A 25,829-nucleotide genomic window follows, 5' to 3' on the forward strand; every position below is an offset into this window, starting at 1 on the left:
TGGAGACATTCAGGAGGAGAGCCATGGGAACAGCTAAGGGAAAGGAGGAACAACAAGGGCCAGGGTCCTTGAGGGGGGAAGAGCTTGGTGAGTTGGACAGAGGAGATGAGTGTGACTAGAGCAGCGGGCAAAGGGAAAGCCAGGTAGTGTTCAGATTGTGAAGAGCACTGCAAACCATGAGGAGAGGTTGGTTTTATTCTAAGAGCAATTTAATATTTTAATTCTCAGACAGGAGCACTGATCATTTTCCTCTACAGTTTGAATCAACTTTCATCCCTAAAATCCTCTCTACCTAGAAAGAATGACATTATTTCCTTAATATGTTCCAACATCAAAACCCTATGCATTAGTACATATAGTAGTATTACATATAATTTTTTATATATTTATATAAATAAATACATATAATGTATATGTATATATACATGTATGCATATATATATTTAGAAGCTTGTAAAGACAAGAGAGAAATAATTTTTGAAATGGCTGACTAGGCACTGTAGACTAAAATGGTTTTCCATAAATATCAGTTATTCCTATAGATATACAGATATCAAAAAAAAAAAAAAGAAACCCTATGGGGCTTCCCTGGTGGCGCAGTGGTTGAGAGTCCACCTGCCGATGCAGGGGACACGGGTTCGTGCCCCAGTCCGGTAAGATCCCACATGCCGCAGAGCGGCTAGGCCCGTGAGCCATGGCCGCTGGGCCTGCGCGTCCGGAGCCTGTGCCCCGCAACGGGAGAGGCCACAACAGTAAGAGGCCCGCATACCACAAAAAAAAAAAAACCTATGCATTTCAACAAGAATGACAGAGTCCCAGTTCTTAAAAAGTAGGGTTTTCTTCTCTACTTACAAAGTTTCTTTGAGCTTTACACTGTTCCACTAGCAATATATTACATGTACTTAATTATTAATAATTTCAGGACTAGAAAACACTTCAATTCTCTAAAGAAAGAAAGCTAAAATAAATACATAAAAAGATACTTCTAACTTTATTAAGAAAGCTCCATATTCCTGTGACAAGTAAACAAGAAGGTCTGATAAAGCACACACCAAACAAAGCAAATTGAATATGAAACAAAAACAGCACAGAAAATGAAACCACAGTAAAACAATGATCGAGACATGAGACACAGATTCCACCAACGGAGAACCATATCTCAAGCTGCAGCTCAAATAATTACAAAAATCCACGTAAACCAACCCTAGCTTTAAAGACCATTTTCAGTAACCAATATTAAAACAGGACTTTGTTGTTCCCTAACGAGTAGGTTATATAATATACTCAACAGAGTTGGTTATGATGCAGTGATTTTTCAAACCTAAAGATGCAGCAGTATTTGCAAGCTGACTATGCCTGCTAAAAGGGAAAGCTGCTTGTAGAAAGCTCCTGTGTTTGGATTAGATAATTAAAGCTTATACAACCACCTTTGAAAAGCAAAAATACATTTCCCTCTTCAGGAGCAATTACATTAATTCTCTTTAATTCTAAGGCAATCATTCTACAGGAGGGACACAACAGCCCACATGAAAGACCTCTTTAGACCGGATACCCCACTGAGTTTTGCTACTCATCTTACCTGCATGACTTAGCACACATGACCCATGTTCTCACACTGTAAGATGAGAGTCTTTGTTTTTTATTTTTATCCCAATGTTAAATTATTAATAAGTGCAAAGTGAAACCCAACAGAGGCCATCTAAATTCCAGGAAGATTCCAGGGGCAGGTAAATACAATGTCCTTTTACAACCTGATGATAGGTACTTGGGAGGGTGGTGAAATGTTCTAATAAAGGAGTGTATTACTGAATGCATGCACATTGTGGTCATTAAAATACCAAATTCCATTTCTCCAGGAGAAAAAATGTCATGGATTCTTATGCCAGGTCTTCTTAGATATGTTTCCTATTAAAAAGAGACAGAGAGACAGACTAGGCCAGATCAGAGGCTGGAAATAAAACAACATTAAGCCTTTGCTGTTGAGGAACCTAAAGCTCAGAGAGGTAAGGAACTTCCCACTCAGAAAGCTAAGGAACTTCCCAAACTCGCATTGCTACTCTGTGATGCAGTTAGAATTCGAACACAGATCTGACTCCAAAGCCCACAGTAATTCCATACATCATATCTGCTTAAAAGTATAGACGCAGGTAATGGAAGCAGAATCTGGAACAACAACAACAAAAAGATTCCTACTCTTCCAATTTCTAAATGCCATTACACTTGACTTTTAAAATTAAGTGACTTCAGGGCTTCCCTGGTGGCACAGTGGTTGAGAGTCCTCCTGCCGATGCAAGAGACACAGGTTCGTGCCCCAGTCCGGTAAGATCCCACATGCCGCAGAGCGGCTAGGCCCATGAGCCATGGCCGCTGGGCCTGCGCGTCCGGAGCCTGTGCCCCGCAACGGGAGAGGCCACAACAGTTGAGAGGCCTGCATACCGCAAAAAAAAAAAAAAAAAAAATTAGGTGACTTCAGGGCGTCCCTGGTGGCACAGTGGTTAAGAATCCACCTGCCAACACAGGGGACACGGGTTCTATCCCTGGTCTGGGAAGATCCCACATGCCACAGAGCAACTAAGCCTGTGAGCCACAACTACTGAGCCTGCGCTCTAGAGCCACAACTACTGAGCTGCGTGCCACAACTACCAAAGCCCACACACCTACAGACCATGCTCCACAACAAAAGAAGCCACCGCAATAAGCAACCAAGAGTAGCCCCCGCTCGCCACAACTAGAGAAAGCCCGTGTGCAGCAACGAGGACCAACACAGCCAAAAATTTTTAAAAATACATTTATAAAAAAAATATAGGTGACTTCAGGGGAATTCCCTGGCAGCCATGGGTTCCCTGTGGCCCGTGTTCAATCCCTGGTCGGGGAACTAAGATCCCACAAACCGCATGGCACAGTCAAAAATATAAATAAATAAAATAAAATTAAGGTGACTTCAAACTGTTAACAGTAGTTGTGCCTAAGGAATAGGGCTGGGGGAATATTAGTAGAAGAAGAAGGAATTTCTACTTATGTTTTCTACTATCTCCACATTTCTTGTATTTTGTAGTAAGGTGTATTAATTTGTTTTTTAAATGTGGAGTAGCTAAATCAGTTATGAAATGTTAAATAAAAATAAAATCTATATTTAACTATTACTCAAAGATTTGTTCCCAGATATTCTAATATTTCTAAAAATACTTTCTGGATAAAATTAACTTCAAAGCATCTTCTAAAGATCCTGGTTTTCCTTTTCTGCTTCTCAGGGAAAAAATAATATGCTGTCTACTCTTCTCACTAAATATTAGCATATATGAACCCAAACCAAAAGAATCTTCCCCAACTTTTGATTGATAAAATTAAACAAAAGCCCTTTGCATAGTGCTTGGTTTGCCATGCCAATTTATCCTTGAAATTAGTGAGTATATGTATGACTTTTATAAAATTGCCCTACTCTTTGCCAGGAAGTCCTATAAACCTTCTCAATAGAACAGCATTTGACATATATGTTCTTACTTTTAACTAAGTAAGAGTCAAACAATTAAAATGATTATGAGGTTTTTATTTAACAATTAATTAAAATTACAGTACTACAAGCTAGTATAACATGTTATTTACAAATAAGCCAATGTTTCCCAAACTTCAATTAATCATGCATCAACTTTCTCAACTTCTGCCACCACACGTAGCACCATGTATTACCATTTCTCTTTAAAGACATACCCTTTTAACTTAAATCAATGTATTCTAAAGTGGTTTATATCATTGCTATAAATGGAAAACCAGTATCACTTGCCACAGAGTCTACACATAAATGAATTTTAAAATACATAACTCTTAAAACTGTAAAATGTTTGTGAAGATTAATTGCACATACAAGTGTGGGTTCATATCTGGGCTCTCTATTCTATTCTGTTGATCTATGTGTCTGTTTTTGTGCCAGTACCATACTGCTTTGATGACTGTAGCTTTGTAGTATAGTTTGAAATCAGGGAGCATGATACCTCTAGCTCTTCTTTCTCAAGATTGTTTTGGTTATTCGAAGTCTTTGTGTTTCCATACACAGTTAAGCATTATTCTAGTTCTGTGAAAAATGCCATTGGGCAATTAATCTACAACAAAGGAGGTAAGAATATACAATGTGAGAAAGACAGGTTCTTCAATAAATGATATTGGAAAAACTGGACAGCTACATGCATAAGTATCAAACTGGACCACTCTCTCACATTATGCACAAAAATAAATTCAAAATTAATTAAAGATTTAAATATAAAACTTGAAACCATAAAACTTCTGGAAGAAAATATAGTCAGTACTCTCTTTGACAACAATCTCAATATTTTTCTGGATATGTCTTTTCAGGCAAGGGAAACAAAAGCAAAAGTAAAGGGGACTATATCAAACTAAGAAGCTATGCACAGTGAAGGAAACTATCAGAAAAACAAAAAGAACACCTACTGAATGGAAGAAGATATTTGTAAATGATATATCTGATGAGGGGTTAATATCCAAAATATACAAAGAACTCATAAAACTCAACATCAAAAAAATAAACAACCCAGGCTTCCCTGGTGGCGCAGTGGTTGAGAGTCCGCCTGCCGATGCAGGGCACACGGGTTCGTGCCCCAGTCTGGGAAGATCCCACATGCCACGGAGCAGCTAGGCCCGTGAGCCATGGCCGCTGAGCCTGTGCATCCGGAGCCTGTGCTCCGTTGCAACGGGAGAGGCCACAACAGTGAGAGGCCCGCATACCGCAAAAAAATAAAAAAATAAAAATAATAAACAACCCAATTAAAAGATGGGCAGAGGATCTGAATAGACTCTTTTCCAAAGAAGACATACAGATGACCAACAGCCACATGAAAAGATGCCCAACATCACTAACCAACAGGGAAATGCAAATCAAAACCCCAATGAGATATCACCTCACACCTGTCAGAATGGCTATTATCAAAAAAGACAACGAACAGCAAATGAAGAAAACAAAACCCTTCTGCACTGCACTGGGAATGTAAATTGGTACCGCTGCTATGGAAAAAAGTAGGGAGACTCCTCAAAAAATTAAAAATAAAACTACCATAGGATCCAGAAATTCCACCCCTGGGTATTTATTCAAAGAAAACAAAAACACTAATTTGAAAAGATATATGCCCCCCTATATTTGTTGCAGCATTATTTACAAAAATAGCCAAGATATGCAAGCAACCCAAGTGCCCATCAATAGATGAATAGATAAAGAAGATGTAACACACAATGGAATATTACTGAGCCATGAAAAAGAATGAAATCTTGCCATTTGCAACAACATGGACGGACCTAGAGAGTATTATGCTAAGTGAAATAGAGAAAGACAAATACTGTATGATTTTACATATATGTGAAATCTAAAAAACAAATGAACAAACATAAAACAGAATGGTTGCCAAAGGTGAGGGAGGTGAGGGGAGGAAAGAAATAGGTAAGGGAGATTAAGAGGTACAAACTTCCAGGTGCAAACTTCCAGATGGGTATGAAATGCACCATGTGGGGAATATAGTCAATAACTATACAGTATCTTGAATGGTGAAATATCACAACTGGACTATTACCATGTTGATAATTTTGAAATGTACAGAAATACCAAATCACTATGTTATGTAACAGGAACTAACATAGTATTGTAAGTATTATACCTCAAAAACAAATAAACTCATAGAAAGATCAGATTTGTGGTAACCAGACGTAGGGGCTCACAGGAGAGGGAATTGAATGAAGGTGGTCAAAAGGTACAAACTTCCAGTTATAAGATAAATAAGTACTAGGGATGTAATGTACAACATGATAAATATAATTAGCACTGTTGTATGTTATATATGAAAGCTGTTAAGAGTGTAAATCCTAAGAATTCTCATCATAAAAAAATTGTTTCAGGCTTCCCTGGTGGCGCAGTGGTTGAAAGTCCGCCTGCCGATGCAGGGGACACGGGTTTGTACCCCGGTTCAGGAAGATCCCACATGCCGCACAGCGGCTGGGCCCGTGAGCCATGGCCGCTGAGCCTGTGCGTCCAGAGCCTGTGCTCCGCAACGGGAGAGGCCACAACAGTGAGAGGCCCGCGTACCGCAAAAAAAAAGAAAAGAAAAATTCTGTTTCTTTAATTTTGTATCTGAGATGATGGATGTTCACTAAACTTATAGTGATAATATTTCATGATGTATGTGACTCAAATCATTGTTACACACCTTAAACTTACACAATGCTGTATGTCAATAGTTAAACTTATACAATGTTGTATGTCAATTGTATCTCAATAAATGTGGAAGAAAAAAGTAAAATAAAATAAAACAAAATGTTTGTGCACACCACACATTGAGAAACAATGTAACAAATATAAAGGTTGGACCAATTCTACAGAACAGCAGACCAACCTGATACATTAAAATCCTCTTAGGTGAGACGGGCGCGAGCCGCGGCTAAAAGCACGGACCCCAGGGACGGGCGGGAGACGCTAAGGCTGCTGCTGCCGCCACCAAGGGGCCTGTGTGCGAGCACAGGTCACTATCCACACCTCTCTTCCGCGGAGCCTGTGCCGCCCGCCACTGCCAGGTTCCCGGGATCCAGGGACAACTTCCCCGGGAGAACGCACGGCGGGCCTTACGCTGGTGAAACGTCACGCCGGCCTCTGCCGCCGCAGGCCCGCCCCGCACTCCGTGCCCCTCCCTCCCCCCGGCCTGAGTGCGCCAGAGCCCCCGAATCAGCGGCTCCTTTAACCCCATCCTGTCTGAGCAAAAAACAGACACCCTCCAGCGACCTACACGCAGAGGCAGGGCAAAATCCAAAGCTGAGCCCCTGGGAGCTGTGAGAACAAAGAAGAGAAAGGGAAATCTCTCCCAGCAGTTTCAGAAACACCGGATTAAAGCTCCACAATCAACTTGATATACCCTGCATCTGTGGAATACATGAATAGACAACGAGTCATCCCAAATTAAGGAGGTGGGCTTCGAGAGCAACATCTATGATTTTTTCCCCTTTTCCTCTTTTTGTGACTGTGTATGTGTATGCTTCTGTGTGAGATCTTGTCTGTATAGTTTTGCTTCCACCATTTGTCCTAGGGTTCTATCCGTTCATGGTTTTTTTTTTTTAACTTTTTTCTTAATAATTAATTTTAATAATTTTATTATACCTTTCTTTCTTTCTTTCTTTCTTTCTTTCCTTCCTTCCCTCCTTTAGACAACGAATCATCCCAAATTGAGGAGGTGGTCTCTGAGAGCAAGATTTATGATTTTTTCCCCTTTCCCTCTCTTTGTGAGGGTGTATGTGTATGCTTCTGTGTAAGATTTTGTCTGTATAGCTTTGCTTCCAACATTTGTCCTAAGGTTCTATCCATCCCTTTTTTTTTTCTAAATAATTACTTTTTAATTCAATAACTTTATTATACTTTATTTTATTTTACTCTATCTTCTCACTTTCTGTCTTCCTTCCTTCCCTCCTTCCTTCCTTCCTCCCTCCCTCCCTCCCTCCTTTGTTTCCTTCTTGCCTTCTTTCCTTCTTTGCTTCTTTCTTTCTTTCTTTCTTCCTTCCTTCCTTCCTTCCCTCCTTTCTTTCTTTCTTTCTTCATACTTCTACTAATTCTCTCTACTTTTTCTCCCTTTTATTCTGAGCCATGTGGATGAAAGGCTCTTGGTGCTCCAGCCAGGAGTCAGGGCTCTGCCTCTGAAGTGGGAGAGCCAACTTCAGGACACTGGTCCACAACAGACCTCCCAGCTCCACATAATATCAAACAGCGAAAATCTCCCAAAGACCTCTATCTTAACACCAGCACCCAGCTTCACTCAATGACCAGCAAGCTATAGTGCTGGACAACCTATGCCAAACAACTAGCAAAACAGGAACACAACCCCACCCATTAGCAGACAGGCTGCCTAAAATCATAATAAGGCCACAGACGCCCCAAAACACACCACCAGACGTGAACCTGCCCACTAGAGAGACAAGATCCAGCCTCATCCACCACAACACAGGCACTAGTCCCCTCCAACAGGAAGCCTACACAACCCACTGAACCAACCTTAGCCACTGGAGACAGACATCAAAAACAGTGGGAACTACGAACCTGCAGCCTGCAAAAAGGAGACCCCAAACACAGTAAGATAAGCAAAATGAGAAGACAGAAAAACACACAGCAGATAAAGGAGCAAGATAAAAATGCACCAGGCCTAACAAATGAAGACGAAATAGGCAGTCTACCTGAAAAAGAATTCAGAATAATGATAGTAAGGATGATCCAAAAACTTGGAAATAGAATGGACAAAATGCAAGAAACAGTTAACAAGGACCTAGAAGAAATAAAGATGAAACAAGCAACGATGAACAACACAATAAATGAAATTAAAAGTACTCTAGATGAGATCAATAGCAGAATAACTGAGGCAGAAGAACGGATAAGTGACCTGGAAGATAAAATAGTGGAAATAACTACTGCAGAGCAGAATAAAGAGAAAAGAATGAAAAGAACTGAGGACAGTCTCAGAGACCTCTGGGACAACATTAAACGCACCAACATTCGAATTATAGGGGTTCCAGAAGAAGAAGAGAAAAAGAAAGGGACTGAGAAAATATTTGAAGAGATTATAGTTGAAAACGTCCCTAATATGGGAAAGGAAATAGTTAATCAAGTCCAGGAAGCACAGAGCGTCCCATACAGGATAAATCCAAGGAGAAATACGCCAAGACACATATTAATCAAACTGTCAAAAATTAAATACAAAGAAAGCATATTAAAAGCAGCAAGGGAAAAACAACAAATAACACACAAGGGAATCCCCATAAGGTTAACAGCTGATCTTTCAGCAGAAACCCTACAAGCCAGAAGGGAGTGGCAGGACATACTGAAAGTGATGAAGGAGAAGAAACTGCAACCAAGACTACTCTACCCAGCAAGGATCTCATTCAGATTTGATGGAGAAATTAAAACCTTTACAGACAAGCAAAAGCTGAGAGAGTTCAGCACCACCAAACCAGCTTTACAACAAATGCTAAAGGAACTTCTCTAGACAAAAAACACAAGAGAAGGAAAAGACCTATAATAACGAACCCAAAACAATTTAGAAAATGGGAATAGGAACATACATATCGATAATTACCTTAAATGTAAATGGACTAAATGCTCCCACCAAAAGACACAGATTGGCTGAATGGATACAAAAACAATACCCTTATATATGCTGTCTACAAGAGACCGACTTCAGACCTAGAGACACATACAGACTGAAAGTAAGGGGATGGAAAAAGATATTCCATGCAAATGGAAAGCAAAAGAGAGCTGGTGTAGCAATTCTCATATCAGAAAAAATAGACTTTAGACTAGGACTAAAGGACTTTAGGACTATTAGAAGAGACAAAGAAGGACACTACATAATGATCAAGGGATCGATCCAAGAAGAAGATATAACAATTGTAAACATTTATGCACCCAACATAGGAGCACCCCAATACATAAGGCAAATACTAACAGCCATAAAAGGGGAAATCGACAGTAACACATTCATAGTAGGAGATTAACACCCCACTTTCACCCATGGACAGATCATACAAAATGAAAATAAATAAGGAAACACAAGCTTTAAATGATACATTAAAAAAGATGGACTTAATTGATATTTATAGGACACTCCATCCAAAAACAACAGAATACACATTTTTCTCAAGTGCTCATGGAACATTCTCCAGGATAGATCATATCTTGGGTCACAAATCAAGCCTTGGTAAATTTAAGAAAATTGAAATTGTATCAAGCATCTTTTCTGACCACAACGCCATGAGACTAGATGTCAATTATAGGAAAAGATCTGTAAAAAATACAAACACATGGAGGCTAAACAATACACTACTTAATAATGAAGTGATCACTGAAGAAATCAAAGAGGAAATTAAAAAATATCTAGAAACAAATGGCAATGGAGACACAACGACCCAAAGCCTATGGAATGCAGCAAAAGCAGTTCTAAGGGGGAAGTTTATAGCAATACAAGCCCACCTTAAGAAGCAGGAAACATCTCGAATAAACAACCTAACCTTGCACCTCAAGCAAGTAGAGAAAGAAGAACAAAAAAACCCCAAAGCTAGCAGAAGGAAAGAAATCATACAAATCAATCAGAAATAAATGAAAAAGAAATGAAGGAAACAATAGCAAAGATCAATACAACTAAAAGCTGGTTCTTTGAGAAGATAAACAAAATAGATACACCACTAGCCAGACTCATCAAGAAAAAAAGGGAGAAGACTCAAATCAATAGAATTAGAAATGAAAAAGGAGAAGTAACAACGGACACTGCAGAAATACAAAAGATCATGAGAAATTACTACAAGCAACTCTATGCCAATAAAATGGACAATCTGGAAGAAATGGACAAATTCTTAGAAATGCACAACCTGCCAAGACTGAATCAGGAAGAAATAGAAAATATGAACAGACCAATCACAAGCACTGAAATTGAAACTGTGATTAAAAATCTTCCAACAAAGAAAAGCCCAGGACCAGATGGCTTCACAGGCGAATTCTATCAAACATTTAGAGAAGAGCTAACACCTATCCTTCTTAAACTCTTCCAAAATATAGCAGAGGGAGGAACACTCCCAAATTCCTTCTACGAGGCCACCATCACCTTGATACCAAAACCAGACAAGGATGTCACAAAGAAAGAAAACTACAGGCCAATATCACTGATGAACATAGATGCAAAAATCCTCCACAAAATACTAGCAAACAGAATCCAACAGCACATTAAAAGGATCATACACCATGATCAAGTGGGGTTTATTCCAGGAATGCAAGGATTCTTCAATATACGCAAATCTATCAATGTGATAAACCATATTAACAAATTGAAGGAGAAAAACCATATGATCATCTCAATAGATGCAGAGAAAGCTTTTGACAAAATTCAACACCCATTTATGATAAAAACCCTGCAGAAAGTAGGCATAGAGGGAACTTTCCTCAACATAATAAAGGCCATATATGACAAACCCGCAGCCAACACCATCCTCAATGGTGAAAAACTGAAAGCATTTCCACTAAGATCAGGAACAAGACAAAGCTGCCCACTCTCACCACTCTTATTCAACATAGTTTTGGAAGTTTTAGCCACAGCAATCAGAGAAGAAAAGGAAATAAAAGGAATCCAAATCGGAAAAGAAGTAAAGCTGTCACTGTTTGCAGATGACATGATACTATACATAGAGAATCCTAAAGTTGCTACCAGAACACTACTAGAGCTAATCAATGAATTTGGTAAAGTAGCAGGATACAAAATTAATGCACAGAAATCTCTGGCATTCCTATATACTAATGATGAAAAATTTGAAATTGAAATCAAGAAAACACTCCCATTTACCATTGCAACAAAAAGAATAAAATATCTAGGAATAAACCTACCTAAGGAGACAAAAGACCTGTATGCAGAAAATTATAAGACACTGATGAAAGAAATTAAAGATGATACAAATAGATGGAGAGATATACCATGTTCTTGGATTGGAAGAATCAACATTGTGAAAATGACTCTACTACCCAAAGCAATCTATAGATTCAATGCAATCCCTATCAAACTACCACTGGCATTTTTCACGGAACTAGAACAAAAAATTTCGCAATTTGTCTGGAAACACGAAAGACCCCGAATAGCCAAAGCAATCTTGAGAACGAAAAAAGGAGCTGGAGGAATCAGGCTCCCTGGCTTCAGACTATACTACAAAGCTACAGTAATCAAGACTGTATGGTACTGGCACAAAAACAGAAAGATAGATCAATGGAACAGGATAGAAAGCCCAGAGCACATATGGACAACTTATCTTTGATAAAGGTGGCAGGAATGTACAGTGGAGAAAGGACAGCCTCTTCAATAAGTAGTGCTGGGAAAACTGGACAGGTACATGTAAAAGTATGAGATTAGATCACTCCCTAATACCATACATAAAAATAAGCTCCAAATGGATTAAAGACCTAAATGTAAGGCCAGAAACTATCAAACTCTTAGAGGAAAACATAGGCAGAACACTCTATGACATAAATCATAGCAAGATTCTTTCTGACCCACCTCCTAGAGTAATGGACATAAAAACAAAAATAAACAAATGGGACCTAATGAAACTTCAAAGCTTTTGCACAGCAAAGGAAACCATAAACAAGACCAAAAGACAACCCTCAGAATGGGCGAAAAATATTTGCAAATGAAGCAACTGACAAAGGATTAATCTCCAAAATTTACAAGCAGCTCATGCAGCTCAAGAACAAAAAAACAAACAACCCAATCCAAAAATGGGCAGAAGACCTAAATAGACATCTCTCCAAAGAAGATATACAGACTGCCAACAAACACATGAAAGAATGCTCAACATCATTAATCATTAGAGAAATGCAAATCAAAACTACAATGAGATATCATCTCACACCAGTCAGAATGGCCATCATCAAAAAATCTAGAAACAATAAATGCTGGAGAGGGTGTGGAGAAAAGGGAACACTCTTGCACTGCTGGTAGGAATGTGAATTGGTTCAGCCACTATGGAGAACAGTATGGAGGTTCCTTAAAAAACTACAAATAGAACTACCAGATGACCCAGCAATCCCACTACTGGGCCTATACCCCGAGAAAACCAAAATTCAAAAAGAGTCATGTACCAAAATGTTCACTGCAGCTCTATTTACAATAGCCCAGAGATGGAAACAACCTAAGTGCCCATCATCGGATGAATGGATAAAGAAGATGTGGCACATATATACAATGGAATAGTACTCAGCCATAAAAAGAAACGAAATTGAGCTATTTGTAATGAGGTGGATAGACCTAGAGTCTGTCATACAGAGTGAAGTAAGTCAGAAAGAAAAAGACAAATACCGTATGCTAACACATATATATGGAATTTAAGAAGAAAAAAAAAATGTCATGAAGAACCTAGGGGTAAGACAGGAATAAAGACACAGACCTACTGGAGAACGGACTTGAGGATATGGGGAGGGGGAAGGGTGAGCTGTGACAGGGCGAGAGAGAGTCATGGACATATACACACTAACAAACTAAGGTAGATAGCTAGTGGGAAGCAGCCGCATGGCACAGGGATATCGGCTCCGTGCTTTGTGATCGCCTGGAGGGGTGGGATAGGGAGGGTGGGAGGGCGGGAGACGCAAGAGGGAAGAGATATGGGAACATATGTATATGTATAACTGATTCACTTTGTTATAAAGCAGAAACTAACACCATTGTAAAGCAATTATACCCCAATAAAGATGTTTAAAAAAATAAATATAAAATAAAAATAAAATAAAATCCTCTTAGAATTGATCTGCAAATACTTCTAAATCATTTCTTTAAACTAAATCCTATGGTCATTAAATTCTTAAAGCCTGTCAAAAAATAATATATGTGAATTTCAGAAGCAGTTTGAAATTTTCAACTGTATTTCTCTACTCAGATAATTTAATCTCTCTGATACACAAGGGATGATTCTTTAAACAACACATGGTTTAATATAGAAGTCTAAACCAGACTCTGAGTCATGAATTTGCTAATGGTCTTTCCCTGGGGACATTTGCCTCAGATCTTACTATGTTTTTAGCTTTGTTTTTAGGTGTTATTATTTCCCACAAAAAGCCTGATGGCAAAGCCAACACACACCCATAATATATTTAAAAATGAAGCCTGAGCCCCTATGTCAATTCTATTTATATTTTGTGATCTAGAAAGTAAAAATACTCTTGAAGATTCTATTTGGCCATCTGAGAGAGTATTCTTCAATTTTGGCTTTTGATTTCCTGTTATTTAATATTTTACTTGTTTATGAAGGAGGTAACAAAGGCTGAGAACAGCCTTTCCCAGTCAGGTACTGCTATAGGAACACTGACATGATAGCTATGAAATCAGCATTACCAACCACTTCTGAGTCAATTAAATTTCTTCAAAATAGAAGTTTCCAGAAAACAGATGTTATAACTTGAAAATAGTCTAGAAGCACTAAAATTTGCTGAACATAGAAGAATCTCTACCAAAGATATACCAAAAAAGGAGAGACTTTCTTTAAAGGTTTTAGAAAACTAGGCTTAGCATACACAGAGTACTAAATGTAGACATTACAAAGATGTCCCTAAGACATGTGCTTTGGGTTCTAGCCCACTAATCAGCAGTCATCTTTGGACCCCTTTCTCCAGCCCCCATATAACTTAAAATTATCACACTTGCGAGACAGCAATTGAGGATAGGGATGGGCAGAGGTTTAAAGAAAAGAAAATGTTCTTTCCCTGGTGAAGCTAACCAGTCTAGAACACTCGCTCGGTTTGAAACCACTGCTCCCTACTTGGCTTCTCCCATCATCCCCCTTTCCTATCAGGTCCCTCCCCATCACCCAGACAAAATCTCACAAGTCGTCTTTAACTCTGGCCTCTCTGCTTGACTCTATCTACCCTCACCAAATCAATATACAGACTGATTCTTTCTCCACAGTCTCTTTCAATTATGGCGTGGAACCAGGTTTGGGGGTCTGAAACATACCATTTAGAGAAAGAAGCAAAGGATACAAATAGCTTTTCAAATTTTACAAAACCACCACTAGGATTCTGAGCATGTGAGGGGCCCTGAATTTTTAAGTTTCATTAGTTCTCCAGCAGATATGCACTTGACCTTTCTTTTCATGACTATCATCATCACCTTTTTTCAAGCCCTATCATCACATGCTAAGACTCACACCATTTCTCTCAGCCTCCATTTCCTGCCTACTCCAAGAATTCTAGAGCAGGGCTCTGAGAGACCCAATCTTGCTCAAAAAGCCTGGCCAGATTGCCAACTCTTCACCAAGATAAGGTCCTAATCCACCTTTCCAGGTGAATTTGTCATTGTTTCTTGAAAGAACTTCATCCACTAGCCTGGACTCCTCACCATTCCCTAATCATAGGTGATACTTTCTAGCACCTGAGGTTTCTTGGAATCCTCTCCACACCCTCTCTGCCTATTAAAATTCTTCCTATTTCATTTGAGACCTAACTCAAATACCACCTCCACGATGTCTTTCTCCTTTAGTTCAGAAACCCTTCCCCTTACCTTTAGGCTTGACCATAAGAGTGATAGTGACCATGATAATGATGATAATAATAATAATAAAAAGATATATAGTATATACTATGTGCCAGGCACTATTCTAAGCACTTTACATAATTTGGCTCATTAATCCTCACAATCACAATTTCCATTTTACGTGTGAAATGCAGAGAACCCGTTGCCTCAAGGCCACAAAGCTAGGGTGCAGTGGAGTCAGGCAGTCTAGCTCCCACAGGACCTCCAGTCCACTTCCTGATGGGCCCCTCACAACTCTGTTGCAATTATTTTCCTTTAGGCTAAAGTAGGAAGCTCCTTAAGTGCAGTAACCAAGTGCTCCATACTTCTATAAGCCTTACAAGGCCTCGTTTGAAGATGCTCAGTAAATATGTATATGTTTAGTGAATGACTACATTAACCTGGTAAGATACAACGAGTGCACCTGCCCTAGAGGGTTAATTCAGCTCATTTAATAATTAGTGAATGAGATTTTTTAAATGTGTCGCTACAACTTTAGTGGTAATGCCCAGAGGACCTAGTGAAATTAACTTTCTGATCCCAGTTGTATGAAAACATCACACTACGTACTTAGAGACAATACTTCAATGGTGTGCTAAAAGAGAAAGTAAGAAAGAAACTGATTTCAAACATAGGGGCACAAGATCAAATGATCTGTATAAGCTTACAGAAAGTATTTCGAGAGCCAAGGCAGGCTACCCGACCCAGACATTCCCTCTCCCACTTCCCCGTGTCTGTTCTGAAGCAACACTCGGCCACTCCCAAAACGTGATAAAAGGCAGGAAGCAAGAAGTGGAACAGAACACAGTCACCAAAGACCAGCATGTATTTACTTCATGCTTATAATCTGCATAGGAACCTGCACACATACGAGGGCACAAGGAAAAGTCTGCAACGTCATTATGTACTTAAAGCTATTGAGAGCAAGGGCTCTAAAGGGGGCTGGGGAATGGTCCACAAAGGGACCAGACTCCACCTGAGTCTTCCTTGCATCACGGTAGCATTTGGATGGCCTCCTGGCACCACAGCTCTAAGCCACTTTGGCAGGGCAGCCTTCTTTGGCAACTTGATGAGATCAGGCCCCTGCCTTATGTTCTCAAAGCTCCCTGCCCTTCTCCTTCCAACTCTTACCCTTGTTTGTCATCACACGTTTCTGTGGTTATTTTAGTCTATCTCCCTGGCTAGGCTTGTATCTCTGAGAGCAGGATTTCTATCTCTTCTGTATCTACAAGACTCACCACTGTGCCTGGCACACAACACACACTCAAAAAGTGTTTAACGGCTGCAGGATAAAACAGCGGAGAGAAAGAGAGCGTTTTATGTGAGAACAAGCATGACAGGGTCACAGAATACTGAGCACCTCTCCAGAGAGTAGGTGACAGTGTGGAGTGGTTAGGCACCCCAAGTCCACAGCCAAACTGCCATGCTCTTCACTTATGAGCTGTATTACTGTGCTTCCATATTCTTACCTATGAAGTGGGGATAATACTGTAATTGCCTCATTAGGCTGCTTGTTGGGAAGATTAAGTGAATTAATAATGTATGTAAAGTGCTCAGAATTGTACCTGACACATGGCTCTTCTATAGCAAGAGACCACAGGAAAAAGATAAACTTTGATCCCAAAATATTTTTTTCTTCTCTTTTTCACCACCTGTATCCATGTGAATCAGGATCCACAACTGCTATTACTTCTGACACCTTAGCCCTAAAGCCTGCCTATACATATAAACATCAGAACATGAGGATGTAAACATCCCTCATGATTGCTATATACCAAAGGTGCAACATACAGACCCTCATTTAGTTCAACCCTCTCATTTTAACATGCAGATATCGATCCTACTCTCAGTTTTGCCTGTTCAAAGGGTCTCCTGAGTCTCCTGGTGCCTTAGTATCAACAACCACAAAATAAATGCACTGGTCCCTGTTTTATCAACCCATTGTCAAAATATCAGAAGATCGCTGATGTGGCCCACATCTCTCTCTAACAAAGTAACCAGAAGAGAGTGGATGTTGTACTCATTTTTCCTTATGTGAACTTCTCACGAGCTAAAGAATAAGATTACCAGGTTGGGTTTGTTTTTAGGAGAGGAGAGCAATTACCAGTTATCTACAAAACATAAACCACAGAAGTCCATGGAATGAACATCTATAAAAACACATGATGAGGTAAGAAACTGCAAAGGGATGAAACAAAACTTTTAAAGTCCCTTCCTTGCCTCCCAAGACTTGGTTCTCAGACTTCTTAAGTGTCAGGGCACTTAATTTATAAACTGCTTTTTCCTGAAGACAGCATTAAGTCTTAACTGTCATACACAAGCACAAATAAAATGCTTAATTTTTTATTTTTAGCAACATTTTTCTTCTTTATCATTTCCTCCCATTATAACCAGAGACTGAGAAAACAATATCTGCATTCAACTTTAAAATAAAATTTTAAAATAAGAAAAAGGCAAACATTTCCCAAACGCACAGCTGATTCTACTTTTGTTCTAACTGCTTACAGAAATAAAAATATTCAGTGTTAAACAATCACAAATTAGATAGGTAAGACTAATTACAAATCAGAAATGCAACTGTATAGTTAAAACAACTTGCATTATTCAGTCTATTTTAAGTTTATTCTACTGGTCTAATTAAAACAGAACAAGAATGAATGCATCTTGAGTCTTTGAACACGTTGTTAAAGAAAGTCATTCTTCCTGTTCTTCAAGTTTTGAGTCTATTATAAACCACAGATTACAAGGCCCGCAGAGTGTTAGACAATGCATCTGCTTAAAAAATATGGAGGCAACACTAATTATAGAAGAAAGGCAGAACCTCACGTTAGGTCTCTATCTCCATCACTTATTTCTGCCCAAAAAATACTTAAAAATCATCTGGCATCCTCTTCAGAACAAGGTCTAGAAATGACTGTGCTTTTTGGTAAGGTGATGTCTGCTCTGTAATACTCTCATGTGTTGTTGCTTCACATTTGAATTTGAATTTGGGATTTGATATTCAGTGAGTAGGGAGCAGACTTTATTTATGTGAGAATTAGTTTAAAATAGAAATCCTCTCTCCATCACTCTCATGGGTGTAATCAGAGTGAAACCACTGGGAGCTCTTTGATGGGTAATTTAGGAATATTGCAGACAACATCAGCCATGTGTATCTTTCCGTCTAATTTGACGGGAAACAGAACTGTCAGAATCAGCCTGAAAAGATGTCCTTCCAGAACTGACAGCTATAGCCACGACAAATATACATCTCTTGCTAGTAGTGTCTCAGTACCACAGCCTTCTCCTGCCTGAGGAGAGATCATGTCCCAAAACAGATATTGTTGAGCTGGTTGTATCTCATTGAACTAGTTCAGCCCCTTGTTAAGCAAACCAAGGAAACACTAAGCCAATATTCTCAGCACACAGAAGTCTAAAGGGACACCTTTAAAGGGGAAAAGGAGAAAATATTTGGTCCCAAGAAAACCTGAGTCCCTAGTCTCACATAAGCTGAGTACAGGGCTGTTATGTTATAACACACAGATAAATACACACAGATAAATGATACACCTTGTATATCATCTATCATTCATCATCAGAAGGCAGTCTCTGCATAAAGCACAAAAATAGACTCACTCCAGAATACCACTTGAATAATACATACTCTCAAATGAAATGGTTTCATATTAAAAACTCCTCATACTGACATTCACTGTTTAATTCTGGGTATAATATGAGCTTTATTTCATAAAACCTTTCAAATTAAAAAAGAAAAGTAAAAAAAAAAAAAAGTGAGAAGAGTAGTTCCTTAAACCGAGAACTGAATTCGATCAAGCTTTGAAGGCAAGAATCATAACTTCATTTATTATGAAGATGCAGATGGCAGATCCACTGTAATAGACCAAGAATCAGTGTTTAAATCCTCTTAATACCTATGACCAATTACAGAAAGCCCTTAACTTGCAAATGAATTCTATTCCAAAAGCTTATTTGAATTCTATTCCAAAAGCTAATATTTAGATTTCTGGAAATAGTTTCCCAAAGATAAAATCTTATGGTTGTTAGTCTTGTAGCCTAGTCCAAAAATGATGATATATTCCATATTATCATTGAAATCAGATATCTGAAATAAAATGTAGTAGAAAACATATTTCAAAAACTAAAACAAAATAATTAAATTAAATAAGTATGTTTGCTTTTTAAATTATTTTCTCTCAATGCTAGTACTTGAGGAAAGGCTAGGTTAGAAAAACATGAGATCAATGAACATGTTTACAATGACTCTAAAGTAAACCTTGAATTATTTCAAATGTGTGACTGGTACTTTATTACATCTAATTCCACTTCAAAATGCATAGCTTTCCTCAATATTTGGCATTATGATTAGGACTAATTTCAAATCTGAGGCAATGGGAGGCAGGGAAAATATGAGAGGAAAAAGATTTTCTCAATGTAAATAGAGCAAAATAATTGGAAGAAAAACGAATGAGAAAGGTCAAAAACTTTCTGGACACACACAAGAGGAATATGGCCAAACTTGGCAGGTATGGAACCCAACCCAGGCTCCATAAGACAAAAGTGTGGCTCGCTTCCCATGACTTAAGGCAACTTACAGCTGCCTAAGATTTCCTAGGAAGGAAGGAGGTAGACCAGACAATCCATTGTATTCATGTTCGTAACTAGAGCATGCACCTGAGGGACCAAAAACAAAAAAGCTTTTTCCTTTTTGAATATAGTCACCTTATGCTTTTTCAATCTGAAAACTTCTAAGACAGAAGCCACACAGCATGTGAACTAAATCTCAGATCTAGAATCTCATAGTAACTTGTAAGCTACTGTTCTTTGAATTGACTCAAGAATAGAAAGCCAACAATGAACACAAATGAGGAACTGGTTGTTCTCTTCCAGTATTTACAAAGAGTTGTTGCTTAGAGAAAGCAGAGAAGCAAGAGCTTTGCCCATCAGGCAGGTGTTTGCAGAAAGGATTCAGTGGCAATTTTACTGTGCATTATCCCAAACTGTTCAAATAGATGCCACATGACAAATGTATCCTACAAGAACATAATATGGTTTATCATTCTTAAATGTATATACTTTTTTTAAGAAGTAACCACGTTCCTTAAATACTTTAGTTTACTAATTTCCCAACAGTAGAACTGAAACAAGTGAAGGAAACTTCAACTTAAATAAAAATAATTTAAATCCAACCCACAGATCTATCTATTGCATACATACCCAATATGTAATATATAGAAGTCCATCCACCTTCCCTGCAGCTACTGGAAATTTCCCTCTCATTCCAGCTCACTACTGCAGGTAGACAGACCTCACTACTTCCAGAAAACACCCCCTTCACCCCTGGCCAGCAATTTCTCACCACCATCTTTTCATCAGCATCAAGACTTGCACTGCAAAAAAAAAAAAAGACTTGCATTGCAGATTTACTCATAGTAAGGAAAATTAGGAAGAGGAAGAAGAAAGGAAAAGGAGATGAGCAGAGAATTCTCCAAAGTTCTACACACAGGTAATTAATTTCTTCATACAGCAGTTACTGGTACCAGGCACCATGGATAATATGCAAGAACAGGCAAATATATTCCTGACCTCAGGGAGCATCCTTTGTATGTTACTTCAGATCTTCCAAGCCAGGGGATCACAACTTCAAATATTCCTCAGAAAAACCCTTAAAGCTGTTTAAGATATAGATATCTTAGCTTCTCCCACCTGAGATTCTGATTTGCCAGATATGACAGGTCAGGCCCACAGGTATTTCTGATACATAATTATAGTTGACGACCAATATTAGAAATGTTATTCTTATAGAAGTCGGAAGGCTCAGTACGTGAATTACATCACAGTACTACAAATATTATTCCCTTAGCTTTAAGTGATAGTTAATATAAGAAAGGAGGTCTCCATTCTCAATGAAATTCCAACGGCACAATAGGCTTTGCCAATGCCCGTAACAACCATGTGACAAATGCACCTCTTCTTTCACTGTCTACTTGTAGACACTGAGCTATATTTTAGGGATATAAAAATGCAGATGACAGGGAAGGCAGACACATAAATACTCAGACCATCGTGGCACAGTAGCATAAGAGAAATTTGATACCCACAGATAACTGGTATCATGGAGAGCTTTGAGTAGGTTTCTAAAGGATGAGTTTTAAAAGTCCTTTTAAGTGCAAATCAGATCATTTCAACTCTCTAACAGCTTCCCAAGTCATGGAGAATAAAATCCGAACTCTTCCCCTCACACACAAACACTGGCAGAGACCCCACGCTTCACCGCTGCGTCAGCCTTTTCACCCGCTGTGCTCCAGCCACATCGGCTTTCTCTTGGCTCCTCAGTCATCCACAAGTTCATGCCCACCTTAAAGCCTTTGTACTTGCTATTACCTCTGCCTAGAACGTTCTTCCTCTTTATCAGCTTAACTGTTATCACCTCAAAGACAAAGTTCAGCTTCTCTGAACTTCCAATCTGAACTAGCCAAACATTAGCACACCACCACAAAGCCATTATCACTGACCTTTTATTTCTTTGTCTCCCCCAGCAGAATATAAGCTCTATGAGGACAGGGATTTTTACCTCTCTCGTTCATTGCTATATCCTTAGAGCCTAGAAGAGTATCTGGCACAGCTGCTCAATAATTATTTGCTCAATGACAGAATGAACAAATGAACCAGATAGAAGGGGAGAGGGAAAGGCTATTTCCCATTAAAATGAATAAAGAGTTTTTATTAAACAGTGAAGGCTACAGGAGCCCTCTACTTCCCCCTTTTGACTAAACTACAAGGAAATTCAGTCTAAAGTTTTGAGCTTAAGCAAGTCAGAGCCAGTTTCTGTTACACGTAACAAAAAAACTCCAATTATTACAATATTGCTATTCTATATACCAGCCAATTAAGACAGAAGGAGGGGCGAAAGGAAGGGAACAGAGCAATGGGAGAGATGTGATCAGAAACAGAGGAAGGAGAAAGAGATGGAAATAGTAGGGAAAAAAAAAGATGAAGTGGAGAGCTACACAGAGATAACAAGGAATGTGAAAGAGTAACAGGCATAAAGGAAAGCCAAGAGCAAAGTGTGAGAAAAGAGGTAACTGGTTACTTCACACATGGTGTTAACTTGGCTATGGGTGTCTACCTGAACAGGGGGTGCTGCTAACGAAGAGGGGAAGAAATGGAATGCCAATGATATAGGGGGTTCTTGTCCCTCCCTGTTCTGCCTCTTGTGACGGTTACTTAATTTCTCTAGGTCTCCTAGTACAATGAGGCAGAGGAGGAGGGAAGGGTACGGGTGGGCAGGCAGGGTGAGGGGAGAGCCTATCTAAGGTCCGTCTATTTCTGTAACTTAGGGGAGAATCACTGTATACAGCTCCACTGGAGCAGTTCTTCAGAGGAGGAATTACTCTCTGGATTGCTAGAGTAGACAACTCCCACCACCATCTCACCCTGTAGTCTTTGTGTTTAACTCAAGGTCTAGGTCAACTACTGTTCCTTTAAAAAAAAAAAAAAGTAAGATAAAGTTTATCAAGGAAATCCACTTGCCCACATTCTGGGTAAATCCCCCAATTTTTAACTGTAATAGAATGATCTTAATCAACAACTAAAATCTAACTTCCTCTTCCATGAATTCAGAAGTAAAATACTGTCATTAGCCAGTACACATATATAAAATTTAATATCTAATATATTTTTTAAACTTTGTGTTAATAATGTCATAGCCCAATGTCAGGGTGTTCTAAAAGTTGTTGTTGTTTTTTAATTCAAATATCTGACTTGGAGACAAGTAAACAAAATGATTTTAGAAACTGTTTTAAAATATTAAGCACATTTTGTCACTGTTTCCATTATTTTACAGATGTGTTTCCAGAAAGACAATAAAACTTAAAATTTGGCTCCTGGCAAAATACGCAGCTTGCTGCCAAAACTACAACTCCCTTACAGACACTGAGAATTTCTCCAAATTTCACACATTTCTGAAGGGAACATAATACCACCTTCAAACTAATGGGATTTAAGGCTTTCCCAACTCCAAGACAGACAATACCCTGCAATGCTATTAAGAGAGTTACAGCATAACCCTAAATTCTTTGTACGGGATGGGTCCATTCCCATAAGTTTTAATAAGCAGTGGATTTCAAATTGAAAGCACTGCAGCTGAGACCTGGGTTACAGAAGTCAACTGCAGGACCTGGGGGTAGGAGTGGTGTGATGAAGACCTCGAGCTTGGAGTCTGCATTATTTCTCACACACTGTTAACACAAGATCAGTCACCTTGGGAAGCTGAATTCCCTCCACGGTTGTCTCCTATCTTGTTCATTCCTTATTCCTTAAAACAACACAGACAGGCACTATGTTAGGTACCGAGGATATAAATGTGAGTAACAGTCATTCCTCTACTCAAGGAGCTCATTCTAGTAGGAGAGAGATGGCAAAGCAAGTAATAGCAAAGAGCTCATTCTAGTGGATTATATCACACGTAATTAATTACAAGACAAGGTGAGAAAAGCTATAATTAAGCCAGGTTCTGGGTCAGATAATAAGAAATGACAAAATAAACAGTTGGGAGGAGAGGAGAGGAGACTGGACCAATTACGGAAAAAACATCAGAAAGTTTCTCTGAGAAAGGAATTATGGGGTGTTTTTTTAATCAATTTACAAATTTCCCAAAGTAGGCCCCACTAATTGACTCACACACCCACTCATGAAAGAACTTTAAAGTCTGATTCATCCTACAGTATGTATCTTCACACGGAAAGGCTTGTCTGTCTGCTCCTTAATTTGAAACTATGAACCACAAATGTTACTCCCCTATTAAATAATTCTCTGAGGTACTACAGCAACTCTAAATATCTCTTTCAGGCTGAACTTACACTTACCTAGCCCGACTATTTACTTTAACCGTGAATTTGCTGACTAACTACATCCCTCGCTTTAGGTTCTCATCATAAGAGCCTGGTTTTCCATAATGAAAATTCAGAAGCCCTCTAAGCATTTATTATGGAAGGTGAGAGGGGGTGGACACCAGGAAGCAAGGCTGAGGCAGAGGCACAGTGAAGGAGAGAACTAAGAAAGATGCAGGGGCAGAGTGGCGCTGACATGGGACCTAGTAGCCAGCATGGGCACGGTCTGAGTTTATTGCCGTGGTGACCATATTTGGGGCACTAAGAGTCTTAGGAATAACTCAACACACAGCAACCTCAACGGAGCTGCAGTTAGCTCCTGCTTTATTTAAAATTTCAGAAAGTACATATGGAGAGGGCTTTTCATTTATTAGTTCACTGTTCATAATGGGGAAATGGCCACTATTTTATTCACTATGTCAAATAGAAAAGAAAGACTTGAAATAAAATTTACATAGATTAAAAGTATGCATTCAAAAACCCTTACAAACCTAAGGTTTAAGATGAGATGTCGTGAGGTCAATAGGGCATCACATATCATGAGCACAAATTTAGAAACTAAACTGGACAGGCACTCACATAACAGAGGCAGGCTCAGCGCTGGCTCCTCAGGGCCCCCAGTGCTGACCCAAGCACAGACGTTTCTCATTCAAGGTTGTCCCCAAATGAATAAATGCACATTTGGGCTGCCAGGAAGAAGGGGATACGTAGGAGAGGAGTTTGAGGGAAACACAGTGATTTAAATGGAAGTGCGATGTGCAAAGATAAATTGTATTATTCGAGGGCTTAAAACAAACTCAGCTTTTTCTAATAATCAAGTAGCAAATGAATGAAAATCATGTGGGAGCCAGCTGTACATCTTGATATTTAGAGAGAGGCACCTCTGAGGAGTTCAGGACACTTAAAATTTACTTAAGCTGTTTGCGTTAATTGTAGACTAACCCAGATGGGCCAAACAATCACCTGCACGTTCAGTGTCAAAATCGATGCCCTAAAAAACATGCAAATACATTTCAGATCTAAGCACAGCAAGCAGATTCTCCAATGACTGTGAGCAGCAAAATCAATTTCATGGATAAAGACTTTTCTTTAATAAAATAGGACAGAATATAAAACGTCAGTATACCTCACCCACTGTAAGGTAAAAATTGTTTCATGAACCTTTTGTTTCAATTATTCATGTGAATGGTATGTGCATGTCTGTGTGTGTGTGTGTGTGTGTGTATGAGTATGGGAACTAAGCTGCAATGTAAAATATGTTTCTTACTGTGGATTATAGTGAAAAAACTTGGAAAACCCAGTCCTAAGATAAACTACTTCACGTCACTCCTTGGTTCTCCTGTTTTTCTATCTCCTGTTTTCTATCACTCCTGACACTTAGAACCACTTTAGGACATTCACAGACATCACTGAGGCGAATGTGAGGAAAACTGCCATTTCACCTGGTTGCTACACAAACTTATTGGGGTGTTAGCTCCATCAGCCAGAATTAAAGCTTAGATGCTGCCTGGAAGAGAAACAGCATGACCAGTGTATTGGAAACATTGCTTTCCAACTGGAACATCCTACCCTTTCACACTACATGCTGTTTTGAATCTTCTGCAGAATATTGTGGTTTAGACACAGTATTATTACAAGACTAGCACTGCTCAGGTATGTGCTGTGGGTGGATATACCTCCAACTGAGAACTTGGCGGAGGGTTCTAGTCTCTCTCTTTCACTAACTGGATTTGACCCTGGGCAAGACACTTGACCACTCTGGTCTCAGATTCTCCATCTGAGAAAGCAGGACTGGAGCAGGATTTTTTCTTCCTAGTCAGTTTCTTACAGAGATACTTCAGTCATTCTGCAAAAGTGAGTCTTTTGGGTTTTTTTA

The 25,829-nt window shown here is 39.1% G+C and overlaps 1 protein-coding gene across 5 annotated transcripts in view; it reads right to left on the reverse strand.

Annotated features, from left to right (window-relative positions):
- CDC14A (cell division cycle 14A) overlaps positions 1-25,829 on the reverse strand; it is a 181,312-nt gene that overhangs the window by 113,970 nt on the left and 41,513 nt on the right. The gene's annotated exons all lie outside the window — the stretch shown is intronic.

The sequence above is a fragment of the Lagenorhynchus albirostris genome, chromosome 2, assembly GCF_949774975.1.
Source record: "Lagenorhynchus albirostris chromosome 2, mLagAlb1.1, whole genome shotgun sequence".
NCBI lineage: Eukaryota > Metazoa > Chordata > Mammalia > Artiodactyla > Delphinidae > Lagenorhynchus > Lagenorhynchus albirostris.